We start from the raw sequence: 14,672 nt of genomic DNA on the forward strand, positions 1-14,672 counted from the left end.
ACATATATTTTTAAAATTTCTAATATCTTATAAAATTTATTAATTTTGACCTAAATCATAAAATTTTATAATTTTAATATTTTATGACATTCATTCGAAATTATTTACTTTGACTTCTTTTAAATTGTAAAAACATATTTCAAATACATAGTTTGTGTTTATCGTAGAGTTTAAATAATATAAGTTTAAAATATTTTATAAATTATTTAAATTTATGATTCAAAATTTTTAAACATATCTTTATTACAAAAATTTATAAACATGTTTACTCAAAGTATATATATATTTATTAAAAAAATTAGTTAAATTTTTAATTAAGTCTTTTATGTTTGCCTTAACTGAATGAAATTTATGTAACTATAAAAATATAATTTTGGAATTTATCAGAATGAAGAGTAAAATAGTAAGTAAAAGGTATTTTAATATAAATTTTAGTTAAAAATAATATTCTTAGAATCTTTTGAAAATATTCCTAACGGTGTTAACTTATTAGATTAAACTGTATATTTTTAAAATAGAAGGGAAGTCTGCGTAATTGATACAAATTAGAAGGGTAGTCAAAGTATTTTATTCTATTTCTTTTAATCATTAGATTCTATCTAAAAAGAGTAACATTTTGACATCTCATGAGCAAAAAAGGATACAATTTTTTTATGATTTTTTTTAAAAAACTCTGAAATTGATGTATCTTTTTTTAAAAAATTAGATACAAATTCTTGGATAGAGAAAGAAGAAAAAAACCCAAGATTATTGCACATAAGTACGTTTGATAAAAACTGGTCTGCATCTACAAGATCATATATATGGTGGGACTGAAGGAATGATGGACGAAAATAATGAAACAAAAATGAAGTAGGAGAGTGTCTGGATTTTAAACAAATTAAACCAATTTAAAAACTTAATTGAAAATGATCTTTCTAATATTCTCGAAAGATAAGGAGCAAAAGGATTGATCGTGAATGATTTCTTTAAGCTTATATGATTGGCATGAGAAATACGCAATGAAAATAAGAGCACCTACAGATAAAAATACGCAAAATTCTATAAATAATCGACGTACTTGTGTTGATATGCTCGACTTACAATTTTCTTCTTTTTTCTTTTTTGAATGAACACTGAATAACATTAATTTGCAGACAAAGAAGAAAGAAAATTAGCGTGGAATAAGAAAAGATGAAATGTGATTAAGAATACACTAATTCTCTTCTAAAATGTGAGAATGCATGACAAGTTGGTCAGCCATAAAGTTAGCAACTCTCGAGGTATAGTTGATCACAGCCTGCCAATCTCCACACAGCAGTAATCTCGTTTCATCTACTAGGAGGTGTTTGACAAAACCAAAACCTAGGTTTCAGAATCACTTTTCCGTAAAACGAGATAACTTCCTCCACATATTTACTTTGTAATCTGTAAAAGCACTTCTGAAACCATGATTTGGTTTCTATCCAAACACCCACTAGGTCTCTAAACAGGTGTGCAGAAGTACAGTCACTATGCAACAGAATAATAACCTCAATACACTCAGAAAAAACAAAACTATGTCTAAAATTCGCAGACCAGCATAAATGCAGACCATGAATCAAGCCAATTAACTCTGCTATTGCTAATGGAACTATAGAAATCCTGCAACTAAAGCCACGTATCCATCCACTGTTTCTCTCTTTCATAACTCCTCCGCTTCCGTCTTTAGTAATCTTGAAAATCCCAACCAACATCCTTCGTACGAATTTACCCTACTTATCATGAGTAAACAGCTACATAAAGGATTTGATTTTCTAGGGCACTCTCCACTTACAATTTTCTCTTGATACATACTAATTAATAGTTGGTTGCTATTTGTGATAAAAATTAATAAAACTAAAATGTAACTCGACAAGTTTGCTCAAATATTGTCGTTAAAACGAAAAAGAGAGACATTGATGAGGAGGAAGAAACTACGCACTGAATTGTACTTTGCTCAAGGGAGAGAGCAATATTACTTATCTTTGGAAAGCATGCCAGCCAACACATTCTAATAAGCTAGCCATCAGGCAAAATCAATATAATGTTGGAAAATATTCTCCGCAAGAAAGTCATTTTTTTTAGTTTTAATCGGATTTTATTTTTAACAATAATTGTATGCATTCATTTTAAAATGAATTCATTTTAGTCGCCGCTGAAAGTTTTCAGTCACGGCTGCTACGACAACGACTTTTTAGGAACGACTTCAGCGGCAATTTTTATACTTTCAGTGGTGATTTTTTATCGCTGTTAGAAATCAATTTTTTTTAGTGTTTCCAGGTCTAAAATTTATGTGCGACACTATTGCTGACATTATTATTATTATATTTTTGAAGTTTTACCAGTGGCAGGAGGGACAGAACAATAGGAGACTGGTACGGAAAAATAAAAATTTGTGTACATATTTAATTTTCCCAACAAAAATCAGGAAGTTGTATATATAAAAATGGATTCAGTTTGGCACTGAATCTGAACTGTTTGAATCAAAACTGAACGAACCAGTTTAATATAATTTTGTTTTTATATTTTTAATATATATAATTTAAAATAAATATCTTTTAACTGTCAGTTTTTCAAAAAATATTATCTTATTTAAAATTGATGAGTTCAAAATTTTATATCTGAATTATTAACATTGTATTTGGGGAGTTCAAAATTTTTTAATTTATTAACCGCGCTCTTATATACTTTTGTTTCACCAGCTTATTAAGTTTCCGTCCTTTTATCTTTTTTAAATTTTATTTGTGTTTCGAAATGATATATATATATATATATATATATATAAGTCAATATTTCTTTGATTATATCGTCAATATGCACTTTAAATTAGGAGGTGTTTATGTGGAAATAAAACTACAGTTTTAAAAATATTTTTACCGTATATGAAATAAATATATAAAAAAATTTATCTCGATTTACTAAAAAATATTTTTAAAAAGTAGTTTTACACTTATCCAAAACTAATATGCTTTATTTTATATCACAGATTAGACACAAATCATCATGTTTTGATTAGACAGAGAATCACAACTTCAACCAAAAGTAGCATCATTATTTACATAAAATCAAGATGCAGCCTTTTTATACTCTTTTGGATTCTTAATATAAGAGTATGAGTCCGGTCAAAAAAAAAAATATAAGAGTATGAGAACTAATTTAAAAATATTAAAAAAATTAGTTAAATTAATTATTTGTAATAAATATGTGTTAACTTTCTTATAATTAGTTGAATTGAAAAATTAATTTAGTTATAATTTTCCGGCATAATATTTTTTTTATGAACTGTTTGGGCGACTCATGAAAAACATATATGTTCTCAACGCATTTAACATTTTAATTTTTCAATTTGAGATGAAATATGCATTCCAGGTTATATGTTGAATTTGTTGATTTACATTTCTCAAAAGAAGATAATTATGAGATTTAAAGAGATCATTAGAATGAATCACAAGCAATATGATTAAGAAGTTAATTTAATCATTGTCTCTCACTATCAATTTTTTTTATGAGCACCGACAAAGAAGTTCAAAATTGATCATTAAGTTTGAGTTTTAATCAAAAAATAAAAAAAATTTATGATAACTCACATAGAACATCCAATTGATGCGCCTCTCTTCTGCATCCTTCAAGTTCAACGAGGTATTGTTGTATGCACATATAAATTGAGCCTCCATATATAACTTTCGAAAACCCGTCAAATAGTTATTAATTCCTGAAAATTTAGAAAAATGCTTGCCCATCAATTAGGGGTTGACATTTTTTTATGATTGAATTTCAAATATCTCCTTCATGTTTTAGAAATTTAGAAAGGTCAAATTAATTCTTTATCCACACACATGGTGAATACTTGTACTGGGAAAAAAAAGAAGAAGAAGAAGAAGAGCTGTTAAATTTGTGGATCTCCATTTAATTTTTCATTTTTGGCCGACGGTTGATGAACCTTTTCGGAGGAGGGTAATTACAGTGGAGATTATTAGAGTCAATCACAGTCTTCCAACAATTATATTCTTTTATGAGCACAAGGCTCTATATTGGATGTCGACACCATATCACATGGCACGGGGAAGAGCAAGATTACGTAACGGGTGGCTAAAGGGTACGGGCTGACGATGTAGATTTTATTATTTTATTGTGCACGCCATGTGCAAATAGGATAAGGACGAGATGGGCAATAGACATAACGATGAGGTTCCTCTGATTTACAAGTTAAAAATTACAATATTCTCATGTTCTAATCCTATTTATAAAATATTTTTAACATATTTTATATAAACTAAAAAATATTTTAAAATATATTAAATTTTTATTAAAATAGAATTATTTTTTAACTTTATCCATATTTAATATATGCACTTTTCCAAAAAGATAACTATCTACACTATGATAAATGAAGAATAAAATGATACACTGAAACTTTAATGAAGTGACTTATAAATACGATAAAAAAAAAACTTCTCTTTTTGCCCTATAAATAGGACCAAAAGAGTAATTAAGGTATTTAAGAGGTCAAAATCTTAGAGGAAGAAGTACTACCTAATTTGATATTTTGTAAATGTAGTCAAATTACTAAAATAATTTTATATCAGTTTTTAGGGGGAAAAAAGTTATCAAACTTGTCATTGCCAATCCATTTCTTGTTAGTTGTTCAACACTTGTCATTACCAGTTTACAACTTATTAATAAATATCTTGTAATTGTCAGTACATTTCTTATCATTTGCTATTTAACATTTGTTATTGCCTGTTTACAACTTGTTAATAAATTTTTTAATATAAAGGCATTTTTTTCATTTAAATATATTTACAAAATATTAGATCAGGCATAACTTTCTCCCCTAAGATTTTAACCTCTAAGAGATTCTGAATTGGAATATTATAATTTTCAACTTTTTTTTATATCATTTCCTTTGTTTTAGAGAATTTACAATTTTTTAAAAACTATTTACAACCGATTATTCACAGTTTACAAGTGAAATGTATGGATCATATAGAAAGAATTATTCATATTTAGTGTCTAACAATATTTTAAATAAGACTGTCTCCATTAGAAAAATATTTTATATATACATATAAGAACAAGACATCAAATAAGGAGGTGTAAAATAAAAAAACATCATGCTTATGGTAGATAAAGGTCTCCAACATCCTCTACGACAACACATATTGAAGCTAAGAAGTCTTATATATTCTGACTGGGATCTCAAGATCAGCTATACACCTCCGACGAACATAAAAATAAAATGTGCCGACGACATGGCTAAGGAGGCGCACATGCTTACAGAAGAAATGGTCATGATGTGGCACCCACCAGCTGATTGTCTCTCTCGCCTTAGGGATGACTTAGAGTAGTTACTTTTGCTTTTGATAGTACTTTTCAAGTGTAATCTTGCCTCTATTATTTAAAAAAAAAAAAAATCATCTCTTTCTCAAGCGTGGTTGCTTTCAGAAAAGGATGCGAATCTGCTGGTCAAAAAAAGCATATTTTGGTGAAGACTTTGACTAAATTAACTTCTTAATTGTTCATTAAGGATACTCATGTTTTGAAATTTGAGTATTGTTCAGTATCAACTCATCTCTCATCACCGCGCTTCTTGCACTCTTGCACTCTGCTTAACCTCTTACGTTCAGATCTTAGAATCTCTTCTATTTTCTCTTCAAAACAACACTCAAATTAGAGAAAACGAAGGCCAGAATACGTAATGTGTTTATTTTCTATTTCTGTCGTTATATTGACTTCCACAGAGCTCAAGCTCTTTAATGGCGATTTTCAATTTTCGGACTCATTCTATATATATCTGAACCTTGCAACCTTTTAAATTAAATATTTCATTTTAAAATGTGTAAAATTCTCAAGACTTGTTTATTCGAGTTGTTTGTTTCTTTGAATCATGATTTTTGCTTGTTATTCTTTTTCCTCCATTATTCGATTCACAATCAATTAAAAAAACGAAATTGCTAGAATACTTATTGATTATGTTTGTAATATTATTGATAATTTTGATAGTTTAAAACTATAAATTTGACCCTGAAAAACTCCATTCAGGCAGGACTTGTTTGGGGTGTGCTGTTCGCGCTTTCTAACGTACCTTTTTTGGACGCTGAAAAGTTTATACGCACATAATACGATTACTCTAAATTAGTACATCTGAGCAATATGCCTTTCAAACTGGCTTTTTTCAGCAATTTCCCTTCAATAGTGCTATTTGTTCCCTTCCTCCTCTCTTTCGTGTCCTCCTTTTTCTTATCTCCTCAAATGCGCAGCCTGCTCAGCGTTGAAATGTTAAAGAAGTTAGTAAATATGCATTATGATATTTCTTGTACAACTTTAGTTATAATATTTTAGGAATGTCGTCTTTATATTATAATTTGAATATTTTCAGTTATAAATATTTGATTTTTTTTTTGAAAAAGGAGAACTGGGAAATGCATATTTATTTCTTGCCCATTAAAAAAAACGCATTCAGAAAAAAAGGAGAATTGTGAAATGCATTTTTTATATATATAGTTTTAATTGTAATCTTGTAGGCATTATATTTTTAGCATCTGGTTATTAGAAGGCTAATTTGTACCATCCAAATCCTGATATTTATTATGTTAAGTTCTACAAATAACCATACGTCTTCACTTTTTTTTTTTTATGTGAGTTTATGGGGAATAGATAAAAATTTGAAATTAATTATTTATTTCTCCATTTAAGCCTTTTATTGATATACTATTTAATTATAATACCCCATTTAATTTAATATATTCAAATTTTAATTAAATTTAAATTCAAAGTTAATTATTAATTTCTTCATTTGAATCTCTATTGGAAATTGCATTTATTTATAATGTTTTCTATTTAATTCAGTATATTCAAATCTTAATTAAGATATTATTTAAATCTCATTAATTGAGTATATTAGGATCCTATAATCTTATACCCAACCCATTTTCAAACGAATCAGGTATTACACATTTTCAAGAATATAATTGTTGATTGATGATTGATTGATTTTATTTCTATTTAATATTACTCATTTTAGGAAAATAAAAGTCTACCCAATAATAAATAATAAATAAAATAATATATTTACATAAAAAATTTAATAATATGACTTATTAATATAAAAGTTTTATTTTAACTTATAAATAAGATTAAGAAGAAAATACTCCTCTGTCCTATTTTGATATTTTTGGAAAATTTAAATATTCGGCGCGCATCACGGAGATCATGTCCTCATGTACCTTTTTGCTTTTGTTTTTAGTGGGCCTTTAAATTATTGAACCGAGTGGGGGACATTACAGCGCATGCTAATTAATGAAAGACTTTGAATCTTGACTCATTATAAATAGATTTTATAAACACGTAGTATTTAGGGAGTGTTTGGCATTTTCAAAACCGCGGTTTCAGAAATACTTTTCCGTAAAACGAAGTAACTTCCTCTATATATTTATTTCGTAATCCATAAAAGCACTTCTGAAACTATGGTTTGGTTGCTATCCAAACATCCCCTTATTAGCAAAAGCATAGCGTGACAAAAGAAAAATTATTAAATGTTACCCCCAAAAAAAAAATTTATTGAAACTTTAATATAAAAAAGATAGCTTTTGGTGGCTACAGTTAAAGAATCTTGACTATTATCGCACTCTCTCAGTTCTTCTTCCTGTGTTCCTTAAATTCCTTGTTCTGCTTCTCAGTTTTATGTGCTCTTTCTGGTTTCTATCTCTCACTTCCATTCACTTTCTCTTTTGTTGCTCCCTCTGCTTAGATTATTTATGTTCTCTGTCTTCATAAAAGAAAAATTATTAAATGTTACCCCCAAAAAAAAAAATTATTGAAACTTTAATATAAAAAAGATAGCTTTTGGTGGCTACAGTTAAAGAATCTTGACTATTATCGCACTCTCTCAGTTCTTCTTCCTGTGTTCCTTAAATTCCTTGTTCTGCTTCTCAGTTTTATGTGCTCTTTCTGGTTTCTATCTCTCACTTCCATTCACTTTCTCTTTTGTTGCTCCCTCTGCTTAGATTATTTATGTTCTCTGTCTTCATAAAACAAAAACAGATTTCTCTCTGAAACATCTTTGAAGTCGTTGAAGAAAGAAGGCAAGAGAAACAAAAAGACGGTAAAATCTTCATTATTATTGATAACTAATCTTGTAAGTTTAATTATTAGTACTAAATTTCACTCAATATGTTATCTTGTTTATTTTGCAGGACTTTCTCTGTGCTTTGCTATTTGTGTGCTCTAGAGTCATCAAAATATTCCCTTCTACTCTTATTTTCATTCATACCTTCATGTGTATTCAACAAACAAATTAAAAAAAAAAAAGGTAAGAATACATTTTAACTATGTTCTTATGCCAGTAGTATATTCTAATTAGTAATTATGTTTATAATGCTATACCGTTCTCGCTGTTCGTCCGTTTCTTTTTTTTTTTTTTTAATTTTTAATTATTTTATATCTATGTGTGTATATGACAAATTAATCAATATCAGTTAATGAAAATGTTTTAAAAGTTTAATCGAAAAATGAAATCCTAAGCCAATAGCACTTGGTCTGGTGGTGAATCAGCTAGAATCTCATCCTGTTAAAAGCAAAAACAAAAAAATAAAAACAAAAAAAAAACTTGGAGAGAAGCACTTTGATCGCAAAGCCTCGATTTGGATTAGTTGGTTGTTTGAATATCTAGAAATAGGATTCAGAAAAGGTATTGGACACTGGGTAGCCCAAAGGGTATAAAACAAAAAGCAAGAAAAAAAGGAGCCCTAAGCCTTGAGGCTTGTCAGATCAATAGGACTTTTGGACTTGTATATGCTTAGTTGTTGTGTAGACTACTAAGGAAACCAGCCCAACTAAAATATTGCCGCCTATTAAATTCTACTTGAGCTTCTTCAAATGTCATCTCTTTTATTTTTATTTTCAAGTATGAACACATTCTGATTCTAACTATACCTTTATAATTGTTTTCTATTTCTGCACATTTTGTTTACTCTTGTACGTTCGCTCTGGTTATTTCTGCTGCATATAATGGAGTTGTAAAGATTAATAACAATATTTTTTTTTTTAATTTCAAATTCACTGGACTTGATTAAGATGTTTCTGCTCAACTGTTTGTGTGCCCTAGATTTATTGGATTTCTGTCTCAAACCCAAAAAAAGATAAACAAAAAAAGAGAGGTAAGAATGTAAGACAGATTCACAATACAAATAAATAAAACAATAAAGAGATGTGAATCTTCTCATAAAATAATACAGCGGAAGAATCTTTGTGTACCTCTTGCCATTTGTCTTATCTTTAATTATCTCGGGATCTGAGATAAGGGAATAGAGCTGCAAAAGAGAACAACAGTTAGAAGAAAAGAATTGTTCAGGTCTCTTCTAACTGGAATAGGGCACAGTGATGGCAACTGGATTAGCCGTCACCAGTCAGGGAACCTCAAGGGAGCAGATAGGTATTTCACTCGCTCTCAGAATATTCAGCCGTCAACTCAATTGTTGTGTGTCTCACCATCAGAGAGTTATCAACACATATATGGACTGAAAAGCTTAACCCTACTGGGCTTGGGCCTTGTTTGACTGAAAGGGCCACACTCAGAGTATTTTATTAATTTCCTAATATATATCTAAATAATAATTATAATAAAATATCTAACATTCTCCCACTTGGCCCTTATACGTATGTCAACTGCCATGCCTCAGTAAGCTAAGGCTATACTGCAAGAATCATGGCGACAAGTCCCCTCAAGTCGGGTATTATCTTCCATGCATCACAGGCAGCATCCTTACTTAATGGGTATACCTTTATGAACAAACTCAATTTTGTTCGGTTCCTACTTTATGTTTATCAACCTCAAAAACAGAAATGTATATACAATCATAACCAGAGATGATAAACCATAAATTTCATTGCTCATACCTCAACTAATCAATTGGAGGACGAAGTCCCATGTGAGGTACGTGTGAAACAAAGTCATTCGGTTTCAACCCTTTAGTCAAAGGATCAGCTAGCATTTCCTTTGTACCGATGTATTCAACCGAAATTTGGCCATCCATAACCCTTTCTTTCAAGCATAGGAATTTCAGTTCGACAAACTTACTTCGACTCTTATTCCTCTTGTTGTTGGCTATGGCCACTGCAGCGGTGTTATCACAGTACATTCTGATCGGCCTAGAGATCGAATCAACAATCTTAAGCCCAGCAATGAAATTCTTTATCCAGATCGCTTGTGAACTTGCCTCAAAACACGCAATGTACTCAGCATCACCAGTAGAAGGAGCTGTTAGAGTTTGTTTCGTACTCTTCCATGATATGGCTCCTTCTGCTAGTAGGAAGATATAACCAGTCGTAGACTTATTTGTGTCCAAACATCCTCCCAAATCAGAGTCTGAGTAACCAGTCACTTCTAGATTCTCTGTCCTCTTATATGTAAGCATGTAGTGTTTAGTCCCTTGTAGGTATCTAAACACTTTCTTTGCAGCTGTCCAATGCGCCTCACCAGGATTACTTTGGTACCTTCCCAGCATGCCCACAGCAAAGGCTATATCAGGTCTAGTGCAAACCTGTGCATACATTAAACTTCCTACTGCTGAGGCATATGGGATCCTTTCCATTTGCTTTTTCTTGAGCTCGGTTTTAGGACACTGATCTAGACTGAATTTGTCTCCTTTCTCTAAAGGAGTCACGTTGGTTGAACAGTTCTTCATCCGGAATCGTTCAAGAACTTTGTTTATATAGGTTTCTTGAGACAGGCCTAAAAGACCTTGAGTCCTATCCCTATGGATCTTAATGCCAATGACATAAGATGCCTCACCCATATCTTTCATATCAAAGTTCTTAAACAGGAACTGTTTCACCTCGTGCAATAGTCCTAGATCATTGGTTGCAAGTAATATGTCATCGACATATAAAATCAAAAATATGATATTGCTCCCACTAACCTTGTGGTATATGCATTCATCCATGATGTTCTCATCGAAACCAAATGATGTGATCACCTCATGGAACTTCAAGTACCACTGTCGTGAGGCTTGCTTTAAACCATATATTGATTTCGTTAGCTTGCATACCAAGTTTTCTTTGCCTTTCGCAATGAATCCCTCAGGCTGCTTCATATAGACCTCTTCGTCAAGATCACCATTGAGAAATGCAGTTTTAACATCCATTTGATGCAATTCCATATCAAAATGTGCAACTAATGCCATGATAATGCGGAATGAATCCTTCTTTGATACAGGAGAAAATGTTTCTCTGTAGTCGATTCCTTCCACTTGCGTAAAACCCTTGGCAACCAACCTTGCTTTGTAACGATCAATGTTACCTCGTGAGTCTCTTTTGGTTTTGTAAACCCACTTACAGCCAATGGCTTTAGACCCACTAGGTAACTCTACAAGCTCCCATACATGGTTGTTTGCCATAGAGTTCATTTCATCGACCATGGCATCATGCCACAACTTGCAATTCTCATTCTTCATGGCTTGAGTAAAGGTCAAAGGATCATTTTCAATATTAACATCACAGTCAATTTCAGTGAAGTACACAACGTAGTCACTAGGCAATGCCGGCTTTCTCTCTCTAGTTGATCTCCTCAATTCAACTTCTTGAGTTGGCTGAGGTTGCTCATCAGGAACATCCTCTATCACATTCTGTGGTGGTTCCACTTCTGTGACAGGTTGGTCAGCTTGCATATGTTCCTGATGTCTAGCATCATCAACTTGAGTTATGGGATCCACATCATGTTGTATGATAGCTCTAAAAGAAGAGTCATTGACAATTGATGTTCCCTCACCATTTGTGCTAGTGGTCTCTTCTATGTGATCAATTCCTATCTGATCACTCCCACTAATCACATCATTCTCAAGAAACTTAGCATTCCTAGATTCCACAAATCGTTTTGAAGGAGGCGGACAGTAAAACTTATAACCCTTGGACTTTTCTGCATAGCCTACAAAGTAGGCCCTAATAGTCTTAGGGTCCAATTTCTTTTCCTGTGGGTTGTACACTCTTACTTCTGCAGGACAGCCCCATACCCTTAAATGATTCAAACTGGGTTTCCAACCTTTCCAGATTTCAAAGGGTGTTTTAGGCACTGCCTTTGTTGGAACCCTGTTTAGAATGTATACAGCTGTCTTGAGTGCTTCTTTCCATAGAGAAATTGGAAGTTTGGAGCCACTCATCATGCTCCTAACCATGTCCAGCAAGGTCCTATTTCTTCTTTCAGCTACACCATTCATGTCTGGTGAGCCAGGCATGGTATATTGAGCAACTATACCTTGCTCTCGAAGAAATTCTGCAAAAGGACCAGGTGCTTGTCCTTCATTGGTGTACCTACCATAGTATTCACCACCTCTATCAGATCTTACAATCTTAATTGGTTTCCCAATTTGTTTTTCTACCTCTGCTTTATATTCCTTAAAGGCATCTAGTGCCTCGCTCTTATTATAAAGCAAATAGATATACGTGTAGCGCGAGTAATCATCGATAAAGGTGATAAAATACTTTTGACCGTGTGCGGTTAAATCAGGGCAGCAAATATCGGTATGTATAATCTCAAGCAATTCAGAACTTCTTTTAGCTCCCTTTTGTGACTTAGTGGTCTGCTTTCCCCTTATGCAGTCCACGCAAGAATCAAATTCTGAATGGTCTAAGGGTGGAAGTATTTCCTCCTTAGTTAACCTTTTGATTCTATCAATGGAGATATGTCCCAATCTCCTATGCCACAAGCTAATAGAATTCTCATTGATGACACTTCGTTTAATACCACGCGAAATATTAAAAGATTGAACAGGATCACGAATAATTTTAAATAAATTATCAATCATTGCAACGTCTGCAATCTTAACATGATGTCTGCTCAAAAACATAGAGCCCTTCTCAAGACATAAACCATAGTCCAACGGAATTAATTTTGAAATGGAAATTAAGTTCCTCATGTATGTCGGAATATAAAAAGTCTCAAAAAGGTCTACATGAGTATTATTCAAAAAAATGCGATAAGTCCCAACCAACTCCACACGGTCTGGGTTCCTGCTGCCTGATAGAACCCATTCCTCACTCGGATGTGGTGGCCTGCTTGTTAAGAAGCCCTGCATGGTTGTGGAAATGTGGATCATTGAACCAGTATCAATCCACCAAGTGTCATCATCAACATTAATAGCATGAGATTCTAAGGTAACATGAGAAGTAAACATACCTTTACGTTCAAGCCATGCCTTCCTCTTGGAGCACTCATTCTTCATGTGCCCCTTCTTCTTGCAGAAGAAGCATTTGGCATCCTTCTTATTTAAGGCGGTGGCAGGGGGAATTCTTCTCTTTCTTTTCTTCTTGTCATCCTTATTTCCCTTCTTACTACCACCCCTATTGGAGCTTTCTCCCAGATGAGCTTCCTTAGGTGCCCCTTTCCACTCATCAACAGCCTAGTTTCTTCTTGCACACACATGGACAGCAATTCATCAACTGACCATTTCTCCCTATGTGTGTTGTAAGATACTTTAAAGGCATCAAACTGAGGAGGAAGGGAGTTCAGGATTAACTGCACCAGGAATTGCTCAGTAGGCTCCATATCGAAGGATTTCAACTGAGAGGATAAATCTCTCATCTTCATTATATGCTGCCTAGTACCGCCTATACCTGTAAGCCTCATGGCACATAATTCCGACATAATGGTGCCCCCCATCTGCTTGTCTGTCGGTTTGAACTGTTTGTCCACAGCTTCCAGGTATTCTTTAGCAGTTTCGCATTTAGGGATTGCTCCCCGAATGCTCCTAGCAATCCTTGTTTTGATCAGCAGGAGAGTAAGGCGATTGTTTTTCTCCCAGGATTCATAATACTCTTTGGCCTCTTTGTCAGTCGAGCCATCAGCTGGTTTGGGAGGCCTTTCAGTTTCCAGGACATAGTCCATGTTCAGACAACCGAGATGTAAAGCAATGTCTTCCCTCCAATCAGGGTAGTTAGTACCATCAAGTATAATTTTGTTACTAGCATCAGCAACAATGTTAGGGACAGTAAATGCAGCTGCAATATTAGAGAATCAGTCAAACTTCCAAATAAATAGAGGCAATCACAATAACTGTGCCATGTATGCTTAAAACATTAATAAAGCATACAATTATAAATACGTATCACTAAGTTCTCCCTGTGGGCAAAGAAATTAGCATAGCATGTATTTATCTCATATTGATGGAACTAGAACGCATTTATATTTCCTAATACCTGTGGGCTACTTAGAAAATACAAGGCAATTCTATCCCACCCTAATTAAATATACATTGATAATTATCTACCTGTGGGCAAAGATGAATTATGAATGCATATTTAATTACAATTGATATTTTATAAGTCCATTATGTGATTTATATCGCATGCAATAGATAAAGGATGCTGTGGCTACTCCTTAAAGAAGCATGCTAATCACAAATATCATACAAGTGCATTTAAGTCCAGTATATGCACATCTCAATGGAGAATTTAAGCAATTAATTTAATTAACAAGTAAATAATGAACTAAATTCTCCCACTATTTTTATGCAGCCAAATAATTGTTTAAAGCATATCTCATCCCAAAATAAACATTGCAAAATTCTAGTAAATAACCAAATTGCCCAAAATTTAGTATCCAAACATTTAGGCAAACAAACAATTTTGCAAATTTACACAAGATGTGAAATAGCTAAGATTAACTTTTATCTTTATTT

The sequence above is a fragment of the Neltuma alba genome, unplaced genomic scaffold (genome assembly GCF_004799145.2).
Source record: "Neltuma alba isolate B1F8T4 unplaced genomic scaffold, ASM479914v2 tig00004911_pilon, whole genome shotgun sequence".
In the NCBI taxonomy this organism is placed as follows: domain Eukaryota; kingdom Viridiplantae; phylum Streptophyta; class Magnoliopsida; order Fabales; family Fabaceae; genus Neltuma; species Neltuma alba.